This window comes from Pogona vitticeps, chromosome 6 (genome assembly GCF_051106095.1).
Source record: "Pogona vitticeps strain Pit_001003342236 chromosome 6, PviZW2.1, whole genome shotgun sequence".
NCBI lineage: Eukaryota > Metazoa > Chordata > Lepidosauria > Squamata > Agamidae > Pogona > Pogona vitticeps.
Genome location: NC_135788.1, coordinates 78585180 through 78607467, shown reverse-complemented (window position 1 = coordinate 78607467; position 22288 = coordinate 78585180). Strand labels below are relative to the sequence as shown.

At 40.5% G+C, this 22288-nt stretch overlaps 2 long non-coding RNA genes across 2 annotated transcripts; both read left to right on the top strand.

Moving 5' to 3' along the window:
• The first annotated feature begins 4108 nt into the window (after positions 1-4108).
• Positions 4109-7501, top strand: LOC144583579 (uncharacterized). Its single transcript, XR_013537456.1, has 2 exons — positions 4109-4407; positions 6054-7501. It is a non-coding gene; the product is annotated as an uncharacterized LOC144583579 (long non-coding RNA).
• A 3199-nt stretch (positions 7502-10700) lies between these two features.
• LOC110085095 (uncharacterized) lies at positions 10701-17329 on the top strand. Its single transcript, XR_002301594.3, has 4 exons — positions 10701-10822; positions 14419-14590; positions 16909-16994; positions 17214-17329. It is a non-coding gene; the product is annotated as an uncharacterized LOC110085095 (long non-coding RNA).
• Positions 17330-22288: the final 4959 nt, after the last annotated feature.

Below are 22288 nucleotides of genomic sequence, written 5' to 3'. Positions count from 1 at the left end.
GCAATTTGGTCTCTTTATTTGACCAGTGGAGGCCTATACATCTTACACATTGATCAGCCACAACATTAAAATCACTTGTCTATTGTGTAAGTCGCCTCTGTGCTGCCAAAACAGCTCTGATGTATCAAGGCATGGACTTCACAAGAACTCTGAACATGGTATCTGGCAGCAAGACATTAGCAGTAGGTCCTTTTATTTATTTATTTATTTATTTATTTATTTATTTATTTATTTATTTATTTATTTATTTATTTATTTATTTATTTATTTGATTTATATCCCGCCCATCTGGTCTGGTCGACCACTCTGGGCGGCTTACAACGAGGAGTATACAATGAACCATAAAATTTAACAAACCAACTGTGATACATGCAATAATAAAACAAAATAAATGAGAAAAGAAAAGAAAATTAAGTATTGACAGGAGGGAAGGCCTGGACGTACAGCCATGTCTTTAGTTGTCTCTTAAAAGTGCCCAGCGTAGGGGCCGCACGAATCGCCGGAGGAAGGTTATTCCAGAGGCGAGGAGCCACCGCCGAGAAGGCCCGGTTTTGTGTCCTTTCCTTCCGGGCCTCCCTCGGCGTTAGGCTCCTCAGCCTCACCTCCTGGCTCGTGCGGGTGATTCGAGTAGATCTAGGTGGAAGCAGGCATTCCGCCAAGTATCGAGGTCCTAAACCGTTTAGGGCCTTATAAGTAAGGATTAACACTTTGAAGTCAATGCGGAAACGGATGGGCAGCCAGTGCAGCATGGCCAGAGTAGGAGAAATATGATGGTACTTTCTCACTCCAGTAAGGAGTCTGGCAAGTTGCGAGGTGGGGCCTCTATGGATCAGATTTGGTGTTCCAGCATATCCCATAGATGCTCAATTGGACTGACATCTGGGGAATTTGGAGGCCAAGGCAACACCTTGAACTTCTTGTCATATTCCTGTAGATGTGACATGTATTTCACCTTCAGTAGCTGTGTTTGTTCCTAGTATGGGAAGAAGATCATCATCATCTTCTGAGGGGAGCAGGGACAGCTATAGACTAAAAATGAAGAAAATATAGCAATATAATATATTGGATTCCTGGAACTACTCCAAACCAAGCTTTCCTGATAATGAATATATTGCAGTAAACGTGTTCTTAAGGCTACAATCTTGACTTAACCTGATTACGTGGCAGTAAGGCTAATTGAACAATGAAACCTCTTACTGTGAAAACATATATAGGGTAATACTATTTTTGACTCAATTGTGACTTCACTTCTATTAAAGAATATACCTAAAGCTTCTAATATTTATTTACCACTCTCTTTTCAAAGCAATGTGTTACTTTAAAATTGCATTGTCTTACAATAGCAATTACTATTGCAACCATTTCTTGTTGCATACCAGACAAGTTGGTAAGATGGGAGGAAATATTACATTATTTTGTGAAAGGTAGTTGTGCTCCTCCGTAGCAAGAAAAACAGGACTCCAGTGTTGTTACCATCATCATGTGTTGTCAAGTCAGTTCTGACTTATGGCTATCCTTTTTTCCAGTGTTTCCTGGGTAGAGGGTATTTAGATGTGGGTTAACCTTCCCTTTTCCTGGGGGTGCCCTGGGACTGTGCAGCTCGCCCAAGGCCACATACGTGGGCTGTACTTACAGGAGACACCGTGGGGAATTCAACTCCTTACCTCTGACTCCGCAGCCAGATACAAAACCACAGAACTACCCAGCCAGATGACATCTGTTACATATATTATAATATTTATTGAGAAACCTGTTATTTAAAGTCTAATTTGCTTTACTCTGAAACATACTTCTTAAAACAAATCAACACTTTATACCATCCTCAAAACTACTGGACAGTGAGAGAGGTTTGATGCTCTTCTTCTTAAGAGCTCCCTCAACTTCAAGAGGCCACACCACTTTATTGCCTATTTCCAGCATGTACGTATCTCTTGTTCCAGTTTTCCCTTTGGGCTTACAAAGAGGACTCCCTTCACACTGTTTTCTGTTGTTCACTTCCCCTACCTTGCCAGCACTGCTCTTTTCTCAAACTGAGGCATTAACTGTACTCATTGCACACCCACCCGCCCACTTTTCAGCCAACTAAAGGTATGGCTACACAAGCAGCAGAGAGCAAGGTAGTGTGGGCTGTTTGGGAACAGTTGAGCTTGATTGCAGCTGGTTTCTTGACTGGTCTTTTAAGGTAAGGCAAAAAAAAAAGTCATTTAAAAAATAACTACATATAGTAACAAAAAAATTCACTTCCTCTGCCTTCTGCTAAGCAGGAGAAGTGATTACGTGTAATGTCTTGCTTGTTAAACCACTTCATGATATTAGCGAATTGAAAGGGGAAGGCTTGCCTTGGCTCATTTCCAGCAATCACAGGTCAATTCAAACCGGAGTGATCCTACCTGTTCCTGAAAAGTAGAAGTCCCTTCAAAGGGGCCGGAAAGGTGGAGGCAGGAACATTCTATAGATGGGACTGGTGCCCTCTAGCAAATACGTCATCTGATCCATCTTTAAGAGCACACCAGCCCATCCCCGCAGTGGTCCAGACAGTGGACTAAACAGCTCATGTGGTGAGTGTCTTAGTTTTCCAACTTCTACCATCCCATTGATTTGTCAGGTAGCTGATGTTCTCATGTCCTCATTTCTTTTTATTATTATTACTGTATTATTATTCTTAATAACTTGGGATAGGGTATGGGATACAAAAGGTGAGAGGGAAAAGGGATTGGGATTCTGGGGAAGAGAAGATACAAAGATATGTTGACATTCATTCTATTAAAATTATCATCCAAAATTCCGTTTTCGCTTTTCTACTCTTTTCTGCCTTCTCGCCTTAATCCACATTTTATTCCATGTTATTCAAACATTATCTGATGATTCTAACCATTTGTAAAATATGTCCTATCTTTCAGTTACCTTTTGCACAGGACAGTCCTTCATTACTTCTGACAGGATATCCATTTCTGCCGTTTCTCTTATCTTTTCAATAAGGTCTTCTTGCTTCGGGACCATCAGACTCATGTCCTCATTTCTGACTGGCAGCAGCTGGAAAAAAGGATGGTTAGAGATCTGGAAGCGTCTGCCTCCACATAGGAAAATGGCAGATTATCTTTCCCATGCAGACAGGGTGGGTGGAGAAGCCTAAACAGGAAGAAAACTTAGCTTGCTCTATGGAGCAGCTTGAGCCATGTATAGTCAAGACACATGGACTTCTTCTCCCAGCCTTCTAAACACATGTACATCTGTGAACAAATGTACATGTGTCAAAAAAAATGTACTCAACTGAGGCAATGTTAACTGGCTGCTGTGGTGAGGAAAGGTTCCAAAATGTATTGTGAAGATATGCACATCATTTCTTTCATGGTAATGTCTGCTGTCATATAAATTTCCTCAATTGTTATGATGGGGGCTCAGCTAAAATAGCCAAGGATGACTGCACTCCAGGTGCATAAAAATGATTCCACATGATTATACTCCTAGTATTATCTTCTAGAAGGGAATGGGTTTAGCTTCATCTGTTTTCTAAATGGTTAGAAAATAAATCTTTCTTTCTCCAGTTTTTCCAAGCTACTCTGAGTAATAACTGTTGAGAAGTGTGACTTCTTAAATCCTTTTCCTGTTGTTCCTATCTGAACTTCGTACTTATTGTTGGATGGGCTTTATATTTTGGTTGATTAAATAGCTTCAATTGTTTTCAAATGACTCAGTGCTGCAGTCTGCTTTGTCTCATCTTGATAAATATGGCATAAATAGCTTCTAGGCAAAGTTATTTCCCCCCTTTTGAAAGAATGTGTTCAGTTAATAGACTTGCTTCACCACTTGCTTTCATTAATAATTTTGCCCTTATTTTGTTAAAAACAAGTCAAACAGAAAGCAACAAATATAAAATAATGTCTTACAATCAAGAAAAGCAGAGAAAAGAAATAAAAAACCAGAATAATTCCTACTAACATTTGGTCACTAAGTATCACAAATGACCAAAATCTCAAGAAAATAGTAATGTACAGCTGCAACCCACATCTGTAGCATGGATAAAGTCAACTGCCACTAGAGGGCAGTATTGATGTACCAATTGAAATATGCCATTATTGTTTCACCACCGAATTCTTAAGATGCATGCATTTTCCCCTTTAAAGAAAAACAGAAAGAAAGAAAAGGAGGAGTAGAGATGATAGCTTGATCAGTTTACAAGTGAGGACCAGCCTGTGATGGACCAACAAGAAATGAAAACAACCTGTAAAGAAGGCACTTTTCTTTCAAATATATATGAGAGGAATTATCTGTATTTATATGTGTGTATATACATATCTATGTATATAAATGGCATGGGGAATGGAATCCAGGAAGAACTGAGAGGTTCAAGAATGGAAGAGATGGAACAGAGCAAAGAGGATTTTCATAGAGTCTTCAGATAACATGGTGAGAACATAAATGCATTTGCTTTTATGGGAAATCAGAGGGAGTAAATTTGGGTGACCTGGAAAGATGAACGAGTAGCTGAGACAAAAGGAGGTAGTGCCTTGGAAGTGTAGCCACAACAGGGTGGTCAGCTATGGAGATGGTTTTCATTTAATGGCTTCACTGAGAAACTTACCAGTGTATGTTTGGCTTGATGTTGACTGGGCATTCATAACTGATCGATCTCTTGGAAAGTTATTGTTGATTTGAGGTTAATGAGTATGCTGGATGCCTAGGTTTTACAAAAAATTAATATGGTTTTGAGAAAGCTATTTTGTCTCTTTTACCAACTTTGGAAAATACATGTTGCTGGAAAGAGGAAAAATCTATTTTTCTGCATCAGACATATAGATCAGAAGAGGTTTCTTTTAATTTTCTGTGATAAAGCATAGACAAATGAAGATAAACAACAGGAAGAAAAGCAAAGAATCGACCAAAAGTTAAGAAACAGAACCAAAGGTCTGCCTTAAAAGGAAAAGAAGAAGAAGAAGAGTCAGTGAAAGGACAAGAATTAGTACACAAGGCAGGTTTGGAAAAAAGGGTCTACAGAAATCTTAGGATCTCTGTCATGCATTTGTATGGCACAGATGATCAGGATTTAAACATCAGTCTTGCCTGTTAGCCATTTCAGAAGCAGAGAATCCCTTAGGACATGAAAACAGCAATAGAGGAAAGAATCCCTAAAATTCAGTATATTTGTATTAGAAAAAGTGAGTATGGAGGATCAGAGATTAAATGATAACTTAATACATTGCATAACAACTTAGTAAATTGTTTGTCTACATTGCTCTGCTAAGTAGTGGAAGATAATAGTATGACAAAGTTCAGGGAAGCAGGCATATAGTAAAATTAATTTTCTCTATTCATCTTTGAGACTCTGATTCTAGAGCAGATGTGTACATGTAACTGCAACTCTTGCTCAAATCAGTGAGCACACAGCCTCTTTTTATGAATGTTAACCTGAAATTTTACTTCCCCTATATTATTGTGCATTTTCTTTATGTTCATTTCCTCGTCTTTGAACAATGCCTAGTATGTTACTCACTTTTTATATTAGCCATTTTATATGATTAGTTTGTTTATTCAATATGCTAATTGATTTAGTGTTAGAAAGTCAACAGTAATATCTCTTCTCCAAAGCAACTGACCATGTTTTGTCTCCTGCATTTTCACTTTTAAAATCCCGAAGAAATTGCTTAGGGTGCCAGTGAGACTGTTCTGCAAGGCTGTGTTCCTGCCAAGTTGCAAAGTTTCCATACTGTATACAGTCAACCCTCGACTTACGAACGGCCCTAGTTACGAACATTTCGACTTATGAGCCGCTCTGATAGGAAAATACTGCCTCAACTTAGAGTGGTCCACTCGTCCAGATAGGCGGGGTATAAATCAAATAAATAAATAAATAAACTTGTGAACTTTGCTTCGAGTTGCGTGGGAGGTGGGAAAAGCGCGAAATGTGAACTTTTCAAGGTGTTCTCTTGAAAAACTGTCTGTTCCCTCCTTCCCTCCCTCTTTTCTTTCCTTTTTTAAAAAAAACCTAAGTCAACTGACACATTATTTAAGCAGTATCCATGTGGTTTGATCGAAGATTATATGGTTAACTACAGCTTCACCACCACTTTGGGACTGAATACCTCTCAACGGCAGACCGATAGATCTGAGTCCCATTTGTCCATTCCCTGGAATAGACACATGGAGCTTATGCATCTGAGATCAATATGCTAGAGAAGCTACCATTCCTGGATGTACTCACGAACAAGGCTAGTGCTGGAAGATGCCTTGAAGGTCATGTGGTCTGCTCAGTGCAAGACAGTCACAGGTAAAGCAGTCCTTTTACGCCTCCTCTCTCTCATATATGTTACCATTTTCTCATGATGCAGAATGATGATAAGGAAGGGGAAGAAAGACTTTTGAACATATTTTAAGTTTATAGCACAGGAAAAAGCTTTGAATATTACAAGTTGTTGAACAGCCTATGTGACCCTATTGCAAACGTGGCCACTTAGAAAGAAGTGTTGCCAAATTTCTGTGCTTAGCATGCACTGCCACAATATATACCAGGCAAAAACTGACGAATTGGCAAGGAAGGTCCGTGAAAGCTTACACTAAAATGTAACAGTCTTTAAGGTGTCATGCTTTTTTCTTTTTTTGTTGTTTTTTTTTTATTTTTCCTTTGTTTTTTGCCTGATATGCTTGCTCAGACGAACATGGCTAGCTCTTCTAAAACTGCCACAGTGTATCAGCCTGTGTACTTTAAAATAACACATTGGATATGCACATTAAAGTAGCCAAAAAATTAAAAAAGGATTCTAGAGGAGGGCATGCACGGTAAACCACATGTTGCACATCTTTTATATAAGGATTAGAATAAATCTTCCTTAATATTTACTGCAATCTTCATCTATAACATAATGTCACTCTGAGAGGAATAAGAAAAGAAAACATGAGGAAGAGGCTGTAGAGTCTGGAAAAAATGAATTCCATGACAAGGTGTGTAAAACAAAATAGCAGTACACCAACACTGCCTTCCTTAAATGGTCTATCTGCTCTTCTTTTTTTAAAAAAAAGGCAGTGTTAATATGGAAACTTCTTTAATTAAACTTATTAAGCCAAAGTGGTTTTTTTGTTCATTGAATATGCTTCCTCTTTACAGTTTTTTTTAAAATTGCAACTTAACAGATGTGTAGAACTGGGGCCGGGAATGCCGAACTGCTTCTCTTAGTGTATTCATTATTATTATTATTATGATTCTTTCTTGGTATTATTTCACAATGCATAATTTAAACCTCTGCTGCTTTATTCTTTCTTATGTCCAATGATGACAACAAGATTTCCTTGCAGAAAGTGGCATTTATGCCTGTCCTTTCCATGCACATTATTTTAAAGAGAAGCCTGGAATAAAAGATAGCTACTTATAATAGAAGAACAATGCAGCTGAAATAGTTTTCTTCACAGAAGTATTTTTTTTGTCATCCTCAAAAGCATTCAGTTCCTTCTTTTGTGCCCCATGACAGGGCTCTAGATTAAACAGCTTCAGCTGCCTCCAGATCCAGAATAGGTGTGAAACAAAAGCTCTAACTCAGGCAGAAGAATAAAGAGTCCCAGAGAGATGCTTATTATTCATTGTTGGTGTGAAATCTTGGAAATGACCACACCACTGCTGAGTGTTATTTGTAGGTACAGGAAATGCTTTAAAAATGCAGTTAAAGCACCTGTGGGGGGAATCAACATGGGCCCCTTTAGGCAGTAGACTGCTCCTTCTGACTCTCTCTCTCTCTCTCTCACTCTCACTCTCACTCTCACTCACACACACACACACACACACACAGAGAGAGAGAGAGAGAGAGGGCACTGGCTTTCCCCTTGCTCAAATTCCAGAGAGATGCCTGTGTGTATACAAAAAAAAAACTTTCTAGCAATTAGATCCCCAAAATTAAGAGAAACAAATTGCGAAGACACATTGACATTTTTCAGAAAATCAAATCCCAGACTCTGAGACTCTGAACAGACATTGCAAAGGCAGAGGAATAGTCAAGTCATAGCAAGCCTATGTTAAAATTAAGTTTGCTTCACTGCTGGACAAGATGAATGTATATTCAGGGAGTTGTGATGAAGCACTGTTGTGGTAATCTGTTGAATACTGAATAAAAATTGACTTTGAGCATGTTTTTCTTGATTCTTGTTGCTGAATTCTAGTTTCCATTTTTTCCTTCTCACCCATAAGATGTCTATCTCTCTCTCAGAAGCCATTAAAAGATTCCTGTCTTTTAATGCAAATCTTTATACTGCTCTTTATCTTAGATGTTTTATGATATTGACTAAGTTCAGATATAATAGAGAATCCTGTGTTCATGCTCCATGGGTTAACCATGGTGAGTCTTGAGCATGTAAAAAACTTAGAGCCAGAGCATTGACATGACACAGAAATTTCAAGCTCAAAGTGCCTTTGATGTGACATTAATGTAAATTTTGTCAGTTTCTCCCTTCCTTTTTTTATTTTTGTGACAGCATCTTATAAGTTATAGATATTGTGATAACTTTGTGGGCTTTCTTAAGATGGATTAAAGTGTGTCTCTGATTAGTGCAGATTTTGAATCACAGATTTTAATGTGTCTGTACATTGCCCAGAGAACATACACTATGGAGGAGTCTGAATATGTGGATTAATTAGGTTATAGCAATGCAGGACATTGCATTTTTGCATACCCTTTGCCTTGGTAATCTTGTTTTCTTGAGACACTTATTGAGCCAAGGGTTTACGGTTCCAGTTGGATCTAAGATCAGATCTTCTAAGAATCTCATTCGCCTGCCCACTTGAAAACAAAAGTGGTTTGAGGTTCATTGTTTGGGGGAAACGAATGCAGTGAAAATGGGATCTAGTATTTAAAATGCAAATGAGGCATTAAGAAAGAAAGCAGCAGAAAATGCTAGTAACCTTCAGATTTGACAATCTGTCCCTCTTCACAAGTTCATCAAAAGTTCCCCAGATGTTATAGAAATCATAATTTTTCCATGGAGATCACTACTCCAAATGGCAAGTGTCACTAACCTAGAAAAGGGAAATTTGTAATTGGTGAACGCGGAAGCCACAGTTTGCTTACTGCAGGCACACTGCCTTTTTCAGAGTCAGGAAAAATAATTCCCGAAGGTTTTCATGGCCGGAATCCGATGGTTGTTGTAGGTTTTTTGGGCTGTTTGGCCGTGTTCTGAAGGTTGCTCTTCCTAATGTTTTGCCAGTCTCTGTGCCCGGCATCTTCAGAGAAAAGGAGTTGGAACTCTGTCTGTGTTCTACTATAGTGTGTGGGATCAGCTATTGCACTGCAAGAGATCAGAGACTGGATTTCAGATTGTATATGCAGTATCTTATAGAACAGGGGTCTCAAACTCAATTTACCTGGGGGCCGCTGGAGGCAGAGTCTGGGTGAGGCTGGGCCGCATCAGATTTTCCGCCAAGCAGAGCAAGAGCCCGAGGAAGCCGCCCAGGAGTTTCCTTAGCCGACAGACAGGTGGGCTGGCTGGCAGGCTGCAGTTCTGGATGGAGGGTGCAAGAGGTGCTGTCTTGGGAGACAGACGGCGAGCGAGGCAAGGCTTTTTTTTACTCTTGACAGCAGAGAATGTGTGGGCCCTTTGGGGGGGGCAGGCAAGGCAAGGGCCACAAACTATCATCTGGGGGGCTGCAAATGCCCCCCGGGCCACATGTTTGAGACCCCTGTTATAGAATCTTCCTATACATCCAGACCCATAAAGGCCTGACATACCAAAAATCCCTCTGGCTTCTCTTCCTAACAGGAGTTCTGTTAAAATCACCACTGTTGGAGAGAGGACACCATTCAGTACTGCCAAGCACCTGCTGCTCTGTATGGGGGCAGCTTTTGTTCACTGCCCATCCCAGTGTTTCAGCCTCTGTCCACACAGAGGAGATTCTGCAGCCCAAATTTAAGGGAGATTAAACTGAAAGGTGAGTTTAACAGCAAAGCACCATTTTCTGCTTTGGAAGGGAAAAGAGAAGTTACTAATCTCAATTGTGGTGAAGTTTTGTTTCCCACACAGTAATAGCAGACAGAGAACCTTCAGAACATGGCCAAACAGCCCTAAAAACCTACAACAACCATCAGAGTTTCCTTTGTCTGCTTCTTTCCTCTCCCTATGCCTCAGGAGAACTTTCAATGCCTGTTTGACTTGGACCTCGTAGATTTATCTTTGTGGCACCACAGACCTTCATTGTGCTTCTCCTTTCTTAAAGGAAAAACATTTTTTTTCCTGAACTCATCCATAGATGTGCCATAAATTGGAAGGGATGTTTTTTTAAAGAAGGACAATGAGACACTGGATGCCAATGTATAGCTGAAGCACCATTGGTGTAACATTTATTACAAGGAGATTCAACGAATACTTGACAAGGCTAGAGTCAAGCATGATCTCTTTACATTAACATCAAGTGTAATCTCCCTGCCTGTCTGCCCAGTCAAGTGTAATCCCTTTACACTAATTCCCAAGTGCAGAGACACATAAACACAGAGCCTACCCAGTCACCTTACTCACAGCTGAGAGGCCACTGCAAGAAAGATTATGCAGAAGTGGGAGGACAGCACATGACAGTCACATGTGCTCTCAGTAAATGAAGTTATCTTGATGTTCTCTCTAATTCTATCTAGTTTTACTTTGTATTTTTCTCCCTCGTGCCACTACTCCTTGGATACTGCTGTTTTAGACACTCATCAGCTTCAGCCAGGATGTTGTGGTTCTTCACCCAGAACATTCTGATGCTGGACTACAATATGTCAAGGCATTTTTCATTCATTCTCTTCCAGGTACTCTTGTCATAACAACCAATATCATCTGCAATACTGTTTTGGAGTTGTGAGGGGGCTTGGAGGTAAGCTACTGAGTTAGAAGCACTGGTAGTTAAACTTCAGCCTGAGGTTTTCCTTGGCTTCCTGTTTGGCTCTTATCTCTCAGGGCTTCTGGTCTCTCATCCATGTAACACATGCATGCATATCTCTCTTGCATTCCTTCATTATTCACTCTCCTCTTAACATTAAGCAAATGATGTGGAGACTCTCAAATATAGTATAGGGACTCTAGTACAACTATTGCAGTTAAAGTCTGCAGAGGAACATACATTAGTTACAAAGATTACAATTAAAATCACAGGTAAGGGAGATTTTATATGTAAAAAAAGAGGAGAGAGGGACTATTCATGTAACAATTAGGACTAGGGAAACTGTCCTTGTCTTTCTATTTATATTAGCAAATGCATTTGAAAAAAGCAATTACTTTCACTTCTGTCTTTACCCCACCAACTAATTTCACCTCTGCCAGCTTTTTGACACATAAGTTAGGCCTCACCTCTCAAATATTCCTGCCTGCAACTTTGGACCATACAAATTGAAGCATATCTCCTATAACTGGTCAAATAAGGGTCAAAGTTATGCTTACATAACCTGCATTAGCTATAGGAACCGCCTGACACCCAAAAGAGTGCTTTTATAAGTGAAGTATCAGGGAAACAAAAGGTTATCAAAAGGTACCCTTGTACCAGGCCAGACTGTACTAGGCCCCTGACCACACAAAGGCACTCCGCTGAGTGACGACACTGAAACACTGGTAGCTGAGAAGAACATTTTTGTCACCTGTGTCATTGCCTCAGAGTAGGCTGTTGTTCATAGCCCACTCATCTAACATTAAGTAATGCCTTTGCTCCTTGCAGGCTAGACCAACAGACTCACACATTCCACCTCCCCAGCTGCTTTTATACCCAGGCGGCTAACACCTGCTTTTCACTTGCACCATGGTCAGGTTTTATGTGAGGAGCAAGAGAGACATTATGTCTTAATTGAAAGAATGGCCATTGTGTGGGGTTAGTGAGTGAGGATTGTTTTCTGGGGTTGTTTTCTGGCTGTTCTGCCCAATTGGGCTGAGAGACTGGTATGGGGAAGAAAGAACAGAGAATTTAAAATGGCAAGGGCCAAACTGCCGTTTGGTGTATGGGCTGATAAAAAAAAAATTTTAAAAACCAAATTGAGAGGAAGAGTGTTCCTTTGCATGGCTCAGATTTGGAGAGGTGTACACACATTGCTACTCCAAAGTGTTACCCAAAGGCAGTAGATGGTAAAGAGATGTGTGGGATCATGGAGTGGTCTTATGGGAAGAAGTCACCTAACTCTCTTTGTACACTGTGTGGAAGTCTTGGTCTGCCAATGCCATAAGAAGATGTTGAAGAGAAACAGTGCAGGATTATTGAGCCTGCTGTGACAAAGTTATATAGGTACTGTCCAGTAACACTTTGCAACCAATAAGTCACCATTCTGTTAAGCAAAAGACACCTCATACTGCTAGGAAAGAGCCACAGTTGACCCACGCATGTTAGAGGAGGAAAACCACACAAATATGGAGCAATGAACCAACCAACCAATCTCTCAGTGGGGTTCTTCTTTCCACTTGTCCACGCTCCACAATAATGGGTTTGTGTATTTTAATCAAGATTAGAAAAGGGGACGAATATAAAAACAGATTGCTTTTTCCAGCGAATATAGCCAATTCGTTAAATATTTGTCGATCCGTATTTGTGGGTTCCAGAGACCCCCATGAATTCAAAGGGATGACTATTTACCTATTTTTATTTGTCCTTCGTATTAAAAAAAATAAAACACAATTCTGCCTACCGGCCACCGATTAACTGATTGGTGGCAGAAAGGCACCCATCCAATAACACAGCCTACTCCCCACCCCCTTCCTTTCCCTATCTTAGGCCCCATGCCACACCATACCACCCCCACTGACACCCTCTTACCTTAATTGCTGCTGCCAAGGTCTTCTGGTCTCAGAGCCACACATGTAAAAATGGAGACTGGCTGCCCTTTGCAAAAGATGGCGGATGTGGCTTCATTTAGGGTAGGGAAGCTGCAGCTGCCATCTTTGCAAAGGGCAGCCAGTCTCCCTTTTTACATGCTGTGGCTGCGACGGCCTGATAGAGACCTCGGCAGCAGCTATTAAGGTAAGGGGGTGTCGGTGGGAGTGGGGTGGGGGGCTAAGGTAAAGAAAGGAAGGGGATGTGGGAGTAGGCTGTTGGGGTGGCTGGTTGTGTGGGTGGGTGGCTGCCTATCGGCTTCTGATCAGCTGATTGGTGGCCAGTAGGCAGAATGGGCTTCTGCGCCATGTGGTAAACTCTCCTGGGGGGACCGAATTTATGGGTGAATCACTCAGATGTCTGATATCCAATCTTCACCAAAGTTGGCAGGCATGTTGGGGAAAGACATAGGAAGCTCCCTTGTGATTCTGGAGTCTCTATATCTAAGGGGAGCTTTCCTGGGGGGTCCTTTTTGTGACTATATAATTCAGGGGTCTGTGATCCAAAGTTCACCAAACTTTCAAGAGTTGTAGAAAAGCCTCTGAGGAAGCTTCTCTGCAAATGTGGTGTCTCTAGATGGTTGGGGACCAGTGTTATAGCCATTTAAAACACAGATGAATTGACAGATCAGTTCATTGAGTCATCGAATATTCATATATTCGTATTTGTTGATCCATTAACCTTGACGAATAATGGATCAAAACAAATCACCATTTTTTTAATTTGTCTCCATCTCTAATCAAGATGCTTCACTGCAACTTATACAGCCACTTGACAATTCATTCTGGTTAGATATAATCACATGTTATTCTTCATATTGTGCCTAGTACCTACAAAATGGGAATAGTATTGGAACATGTATGGTACTTGCAGGCAGCATAAAAATATATAGATCAGAGTCATCACTCACATGTAAATTATAGATAGAGGCAGCTTTTTGTTCTTTTAGTTAAAATTCCAGTTTGCTGACATCATAAGAAAGTGTTAAAGAGAAACACCTGGTATAACAAGACCTAACTATGAGTTTCCAAGAGGCTCAAGGTCCATGCTCAGAAAATGGAAAGCCCTTGAACAAAACTATCCCAGGTACCAAGGTCTTTTAATCACATGACATTTGCTTATTTCCAATAGTTAAAACTCTATTTCTTGTTTTCACTGCTCAACAATAATGATTTTTTGCAAGAGGATGAAACAGATTGTTCCATATACAACTGTAAACGTCTTGTGCTTATAGCTGATCTTATTTCATATAAGATAATACTTATATTAACAAAACAAACAGCCATGAAAGGCTGGTTTTTTTTTTATTTGAAGTAGATAAGGAACAAACATAATTGATTGAAAAGAATTGCCCTTTGTCATAAAATTCTTTGAGTGAATTGCTAATATAATTTATTGAATGCTCTATGCAGACATTTTTAGGAGGTCACCTTCAGCAAAATGGAAGCAAAGGATATTGGGGCCTTAGTGTGTTGTTGATGCCAAGCTCAGGAACTGAGAAACCACATTAAAGTAGCATATCAGAATTTACTGATGAAAAAGATATATATCAGCCCTATATTTCTTTAATGTGTTGCTTCAAGAGAGAGTGAGAAAGCAGTAATATTGCATTTTATATCTAGATTTCAGATTGGTGGTCTTTATTGCTGCACATTGCAATGAACACGCTGTGCTGGTTCAGCATTTTCATGTGCTGCATCGCAAGGAACTTCTGTTTGGAATGAATTGTAGACGCATCAGAACACAAAATACACTCAAGTGGGCTCCAACAACATTTTCCAGTACTTATGAATGGTTAGTGGGTACTAATTTGCCTGTTGAATTTCTTTTTGTGTGAGTATTCTCAGTGGATGCATATTTATTTTCAAGGCTTTCGATATTTGCAGAAAAAGAAACATTGACTTGATTCTACAGGAATAAAAAAGTTTGGCTTCAAGACCTGAGTCTTTTGAGCAGTGTTTTTATTATCCATAAATACCTAGGGAGTACAGTATCTGGAACAGACGCCCCATTGAGGCATCTCACCAGAATGCGTGAGGGTTACAAGGGTAGAAGAGAGCTGTACTGTGTACCCTGACCTTGCCATCTCCATCCTTCTTTGTGCCATGCCGTCTTCAGTCTTCACATTTGATGTCCCTTGCAAAGCACATTCTAAAAGGGTGTTCTGCTCCTGCCTGTTTTCATGTGTGTAAGAAAGTTCCTTCTGACCTCAGCAGTTAGTGTGGTGGTGGAGGAACTGAGGGGAACAGAGCTCCCAAAAGTGAGGGGAGGACATGCTTCTCACAAGAACTCCTTTTGTGTCTCATAGGTTTTGGCAAATGTGAGCTGAGGGCTGGCTCTCAGTGAGGCAACTTGAACATTGTTGCAGTTCTTAGCATTTGCAGAGTACATTTCAGATGCGTAGATTGATTTGGTAAACCTTACAATGGGTGAGGGGGATTGTGTCATTGTCCCTGAATGATAAAAGTGGTGATGAAATTAGTGAGGTTGACTTACGGCCAGCCAGTGCACTCATAGCTGAGCTGAACTTTCGATCAGGGCATTGTGGCACATAACTCATGTTCAGACAGACACTAATAATGACAGACACCTTTTTGTAAGCTTAATTCTTCTGTTATTACACTGGAAGCTGATAGCTGATATAATCCAAAAGCCACTACAGCAAGTTGGCATGAACAGCTGGTTGTGCACTGACAAACCGTCAATTCATCCATTTAATTCAGAGTTGCACCAGCAATTCCTCGGAACTCTTGTGAGACCTCTGGCTACAACAGAGGACATGGGAGCTTTTCGAACCCCTCGTGTCTTGTGTTGCAGCCAGAGGGGCACATCTTGTCACCAGGACCTTCAAAAACCTCAAGAGACAGGAAGCCAAAGGAAAGGTAAAGATGCTGAGCAGCTGTAATATGGTGTGGGGATATCGGGCTCTTCAGGCAGGCCTTCCCTCCTGTCAATTCTTGAATTCTATCTTTCTTTTCTTTCATTCCCCATCTTGATCATACTATATTATTGTTTAAATGTTTATGATTATGATTGTTATGACTATGATTGTGATGTTTTTATTGTATCTAATGATATTTTATGATTTTGTAAGCTGCCCCGAGTAGTCTAGGGGGGGGCGGGGTATAAATCGAATGAATGAATGAATGAATGAATGAATGAATGAATGAATGAATGAATGAATGAATGAATGAATGAATGAATGAATGAATACTTCCTTTCAAAAACTGCTTGTCCAAATTCACTCTGTAAATCTAGAAAGGAGCCAATATGCTCTGCATGAAAAAAAACGTAGTGCAGTCAAGTATTCAGTTTATTTTTGAAGTTTTTTTGTTGGCTCTTGTTGAATGCATAATTATAGTAACTATGTTAAACATCTCCACAGGCTCTTGATACATATATATATATATACTGTATATAGAAACTAGATTCCCTCTGAAAAAGCAGCAATTATGATGTTTGCGATAGGGGTGGAAGGCAATGGTGTCTGGCATAATGCCAATCCTTCCACAAAAGCTGAACAGCAGGAGGAGGATATGGCTGAGAATAGATTTCCCATTGAACAGCCAACGCTGGCCATGGGTCTCAATTGAAATAACACCTATGGAATTTTGAAGAAATAGGATTGGCTGGGCGCTGGACCGATGCTTGTGCAGGAGACACAGCTGATCCCAGACTTGTACAAGTGCTTGAGTAACATAATACACTCTTTTGCTTCACATAACACTTGTTTTGTGTATTTTAGATTCTGTGTATGCTGTGTAACCATCATACATATATCCTTGAAAAACACTGGTTTGAGTGTTTTAAAAAACAAAGCAAAACAATGCTATAAGGCACAATTCTATTCATAGAAGAGCTGCTTCTTTAATCAAAATTTTGGTATTGGGAGTTCATGGTCTATATACCACAGTCTGTACCTTGTTCTATTTTTGTAGAGACAGTAGGACTCCTCCTGCTTCCAGTTATATTTGATGTCTATATTGACCCCGTGGTGACATCCATAGGTAGAATAGTCTGTTATGTTGCTTGAAACATATATTTGCAATAAACAAATTGTTGCCTTCACAAAATCATATGAGTTGCTTTCCTCCTTGTTTTGTTACTCATAGGCTTAATTTTCGAAAGCTGTTTGATTCTATTTTCCCCCCTACTTTCAAGTTCCAGTCATCTATGATTATCAGCACAGCAGCTTTTGGTGAGTGATTAATTTCCTCCTGGTTACTTGCATGAAGCTTTCCATTTCTTCTTTAACATGCAGTCAGAGCATAGCCTTCCATGAAATCTGATTGATATTATTTATTCAAACTTTATATCATAGCTCACATCTTCTTGTGCTATGTTTTGTGTAATTATTACAGTCACACTTTTCTTCTGAGTTTATTGTTTCTGGGCTAAAACGTTTTGTAATTTTTAGATTGAAGATGTCCTTTTCCAGTCTACTTTACTTTCCTCCACCCAGGTATTGTAATATTTAAATATTCCATTTCTAACTTTATGGTTGTGAGCTTACTTTGATTCATGTTTCCCAAATCCCTTGTTTCATTTACATGTGTCATGCAATATCAGACTCTTCTTTTGTTGCTGTGCACATCAGTAATTAAGTTATAAAATATAAAATGTTTTGCCATTGCCGCCTTCTTGGCAGTATTAACAAAAATTAGTCTGAGCGTCACTGTCATTCTGTACCCAATAGCTGTTCTGCAAGAATTTTTCCACCCCATCCCACCTCCAGCATCATAGCAATAATCAAATCTGTTGATGCAAAACATTAATTCCTGAAATGGATGGATGGATCTTTGTCTGGCGTGTCAGCACTGACAATTCTGCTTTGGGTGACCCTGCTAAAAATTTAGATCTATAATATAGTCTAGCCTCCTGATAGTATTGTCCTCCTCCTTCCTGACTCCCAAAACCTTCCTCATCATTTGCATCCATAAGATACATAGTTCGTAGTTAAAGAGACAGGTTAATTGATGGCAGAACCTATTGTACCTGAATCCTGTTGTTCAAAATAGTCAATAATTAAACCAATAAAATTAAAATCAGAGTCTTGTGTTCGCTTTCCTAAGAATGAAGACTCTTGAATACAATGGATCATATTCTTGAGAAAACCTAAATATGAACAGAGGTTAAAGCCTGCAAATTCATCTTGCATTAAATTGATACGTCCATTACCTAAATCAGGTTTGGGCAACAAGTGGCCACCTCAGAGCATTTTGTAGTTTCCTACCACCCTCACAATAAAAATTGCTCTGTACATTATGGCTACTACTAGGGGTTTTTGAGCCAGACATCCTGGAGAGTGAAGTCAAGTGGGCCTTAGAAAGCTTGGCTAACAACAAGGCCAATGGAGGTGATGGCATTCCAGTTGAACTATTTAAAATCTTAAAAGATGACGCTGTTAAGGTGCTACATTCAATATGCCAGCAAGTTTGGAAAACAACAGTGGCCAGAGGACTGGAAAAGATCAGTCTACATCCCAATCCCCAAGAAGGGCAGTGCCAAAGAATGCTCCATCTACCGTACAATTGCACTCATTTCACACGCTAGCAAGGTTATGCTCAAAATCCTGCAAGGTAGGCTTCAGCAGTATGTGGACCGAGAACTCCCAGAAGTACAAGCTGGATTCCGAAGAGGCAGAGGCACTCGAGACCAAATTGCTAACTAGCGCTGGATTATGGAGAAAGCCAGAGGGTTCCAGAAAAACATCTACTTCTGCTTCATTGACTATGCAAAAGTCTTTGACTGTGTGGGCCACAGCAAACTATGGCAAGTCCTTAAAGAAATGGGAGTGCCTGACCACCTTATCTAGCTACTGAGAAACCTATATGTGGGACAGGAAGCAACAGTTAGAACTGGATATGGAAACACTGATTGGATCAAAATTGGGAAAGGAGTACAACAAGGCTGTATATTGTCCCCCTGCTTCTTCAACTTATATGCAGAATACATCTGCGAAAGGCTGGACTGGAGGAATCCCAAGGCAGAATTAAGATTGCGGGAAGAAATCCCACCTCCTGGCAAATAGAAGGGGAAGATATGGAGGCAGTGACAGATTTTACTTTCTTGGGCTCCATGATCACAGCAGATGGAGACAGCAGCCACAAAATTAAAAGACGCCTGCTTCTTGGGAGGAAAGCGATGACAAACCTCAACAGCATCTTAAAAAGCAGAGACATCACCTTGCCAACAAAAGTCCGCATAACCAAAGCTATGGTTTTCCCTGTAGTGATGTATGGAAGTGAGAGCTGGACCATAAAGAAGGCTGACCGCCAAAGAATTGATGCTTTTGAATTGTGGTGCTGGAGGAGGCTCTTGAGATCCCCTGGACTGCAAGGAGAACAAACCTATCCGTTCTGAAGGAAATCAACCCTGAGTGCTCACTGGAAGGACAGATCCTGAAGCTGAGGCTCCAATACTCATGAGAAGAGAAGACTCCCTGGAAAAGACCCTGATGTTTGGAAAGTGTGAAGGGAAGAGGAAAAGGAGACGACAGAGTATGAGATGGTTGGACACTGTCATCAAAGCTACCAACGTGAATATGACCCAACTCCGGGAGGCAGTGGGAGACAGGAGGGCCTGGTGTGCTCTGGTCCATGGGGTCACGAAGAGTCAGACATGACTAAACAACTAAATGATGAGGGGTTTTTTTTTCAGTTAAACCCCTTTTAAAAAGTGAAATCCTCTTTTTTTAGGCAACAAAACCCCAGTGTATCAATCTATTTGGCCATGCCCCTCTCCCATTAGGCCTGCCCAGAGACATGGCCCTCCCCTTTTCAAAATCGTTTTAAATAGTGGACAGAGTTTATTGCACCACCAGTTCTTACAGTGTAAAATTCCTAGGAGATTAAATAGACCATTTTCAGTGTGAGTTCAATGAAATTGTACAGAGGAAGACATGACTTTTTAGCCAGTATTAAAGGAAGACTGGTGTACCTATGGCTGTCCAGATGCTAAGGAACAACAACTTTCATCATCTCTCACACTTGGCTGATGGGAATTGGAGTCCATGAATCTCCAAAGGGCCACATACCATTTGGCCCTGCATTCCAGAAAGGCAACAACAGGGACCACAAATATTTTTGTTGTTTTATCTTCAGTAAATATCTTCCCAGTATGTTGCTGGAGTATATTCTCCAAGGTGTCTAGGTCTACCTTGTGATTTCAGAGTCTAATGGGAAGCACGGGGCTGCCAGGTACATATAGTTTACATCTGATTGAGTAAACATGATTTGCAACAAGTATTGAGAGGCCTCAGCTTGAGGCTCAACTTTGCATGCAGCTGCAGTCACCTTAAACAATAGATTTAAGAAAGAACCAACAATTTCAAACCTTTTACATCTTAATGTAAGTATAGTACACTCTTTCAAGGTCCCATTCCACCGCTGAATTGCAGCTACTTTCCTTGATTTTCAAGAGTGCAAATGGTTTATCAGTTCATTTCAAACTCAGCCTCTCAATTTGCAAGGCAGTGCAACCTCCTAAGGATATTCTCCCCTTTGCCCTCTATTCTCCTGCCCCTTTCTTTTTGTGTAGTGGGCTGTTAAGGAATATTTTAACAATGTCAATTCACCAGGAAGTTGCCAATACCCCTGACCTTCAGTGTTTATGATAATAAGACACAGAGGATGGAAAGCAAACAGCACAAAAGCCAAGTATTTGGATTTAAGTATGAACTAACAGATGTCACTGAGAGTTGGAGTGGGATTCCTAATTGGTTTGTGGTAATTGATAACTGAAGGATATGTGTTAGAGATGGGAACTTCATATTCATATCCTGGGGAGACTAATACGAAACCAGTCAGATTGGACCCCCCCCCCCCCGGCATCTACTTACTGCTTGAGGCACAACATCATTGTCCTTTGTGTAGTGCCAATTGTGGAAGTAGCCCGGGTGGAGCTTCCCCACCTCCCTGCATTGCTGACCAATCTGGCGAGGGGGCGGGATGACAAGCCTCCCCACTCAGCTGCTGATTGGTCAGAGGTGCAGAGAGATAGGGAAGCCCCAGCCAGGCTACGTCTGCAATTGGCAGGGTGTGAAGGTCAATGGCCATGCACGCTGCGCTGTAAGCTGTAATTGGACACCTAGTTTGGTGGGAGCCACCTGTGGTGATGCTCCCATCTCTAATATACATTACCCAAGAAGAACAAAGTTAGCAGAGAGAAGAATTTTATATAAAGCTTTGACCTAAATAAATTCAAATACAATACAGTAGGACTGGGATGAGCGATATAAGTGAGTCTGATTCTGTCCACCTCAGAGGCACCCCATTTCATATCAAAGATTTCTAAAGTCTGTCTAATTTTATTCTGGATTTGGGGTTCATGTGACTGTGAAGCAAGCCCCAATTTATATGATGATACTCCCTTTTAGCTGACTGGGTAGCTCAGTGAGTTAGGTATCTGCAGAGCTAAATGTTGTGCCCCGAGGGAGAAAAGCCAGCCTGTGTAGCCCTGGGTAAGCTGCACAGTCTCAGGATGATCCTAGAAAATGGGCATGGTAAAGCACTTCTATACCTAGAACCAAGGCTGGATTAAGACCTTTAGAGGCCCCAAGCACTGAAAAAATTGTGGTGCCCCCTACAAAAATAACATGCAGCAGTTCCCATGGCTTTTTATGCATATAATGTGAACATTATATGCATAAAATTATAATAATTTAATTGTACAGCATGTGGCGTAAAAGAACCACATATTATATGTAAAATCATATATATATAATCTAATTACTTGCTTCCATCCAAATCATGCACTTTCACACTTTGATTAATGTAGACAGATTTTGTCAGAATCTGTAAACTGAAAAGCTCAAACAACAGCTTAAAACCCCTTTTGGGGTGTTTTTAACAGTGGCTGTTATTTCTTTGGTTTGCATATATAATGCAAGTAGAGATGGGGGCATTCGTATACGAATACCCCCACACAGGTGGATGTAATGAGGGTCTGGCCCCCTGGAGCCGGACCATCCACACACCCATACACTGCTGCCACCAGTTCTACTCTCCCTTCCAATACCCCGATCTCTAGTGTGAAGGCCATAGGCTAAAAGACTGGGCACTTTTTTAACCTTATCCAGCACTGCAAAAAACCTCTGTGGTGCCCCCTGCCCTTGTTAATGCCCTAAGCACATGCTTATTTTGCTTAATAGTTAATCTGTGGCTTTGAGAACGGGTTGCCATAAATTGGAGTCAACCTGGCAGCATATAGCTATTTAATTAGTGTATAGTACTGTTGGAATGAAAGCTTTTTCTGAACTGAAATAGTATTGCAATTTTGTTTAGGTAAGATTTGTGCTATGGCTGAAAACTACCGTACTTGTTTTGGAAGTGGAAGAGAATCCAGGGCTAGGTTCTCCTCAATTTCCCAGTCACAGGATGGGGCAGTCTAGTCAGCTCTGTAACTTGCTTCCCTTAATATATCTGTCAAAGAGAAAATGTTTAATTCCTAGGAAAGGAAAGTGAGAAACCAACTTGTCAGGGAAACAAGCCA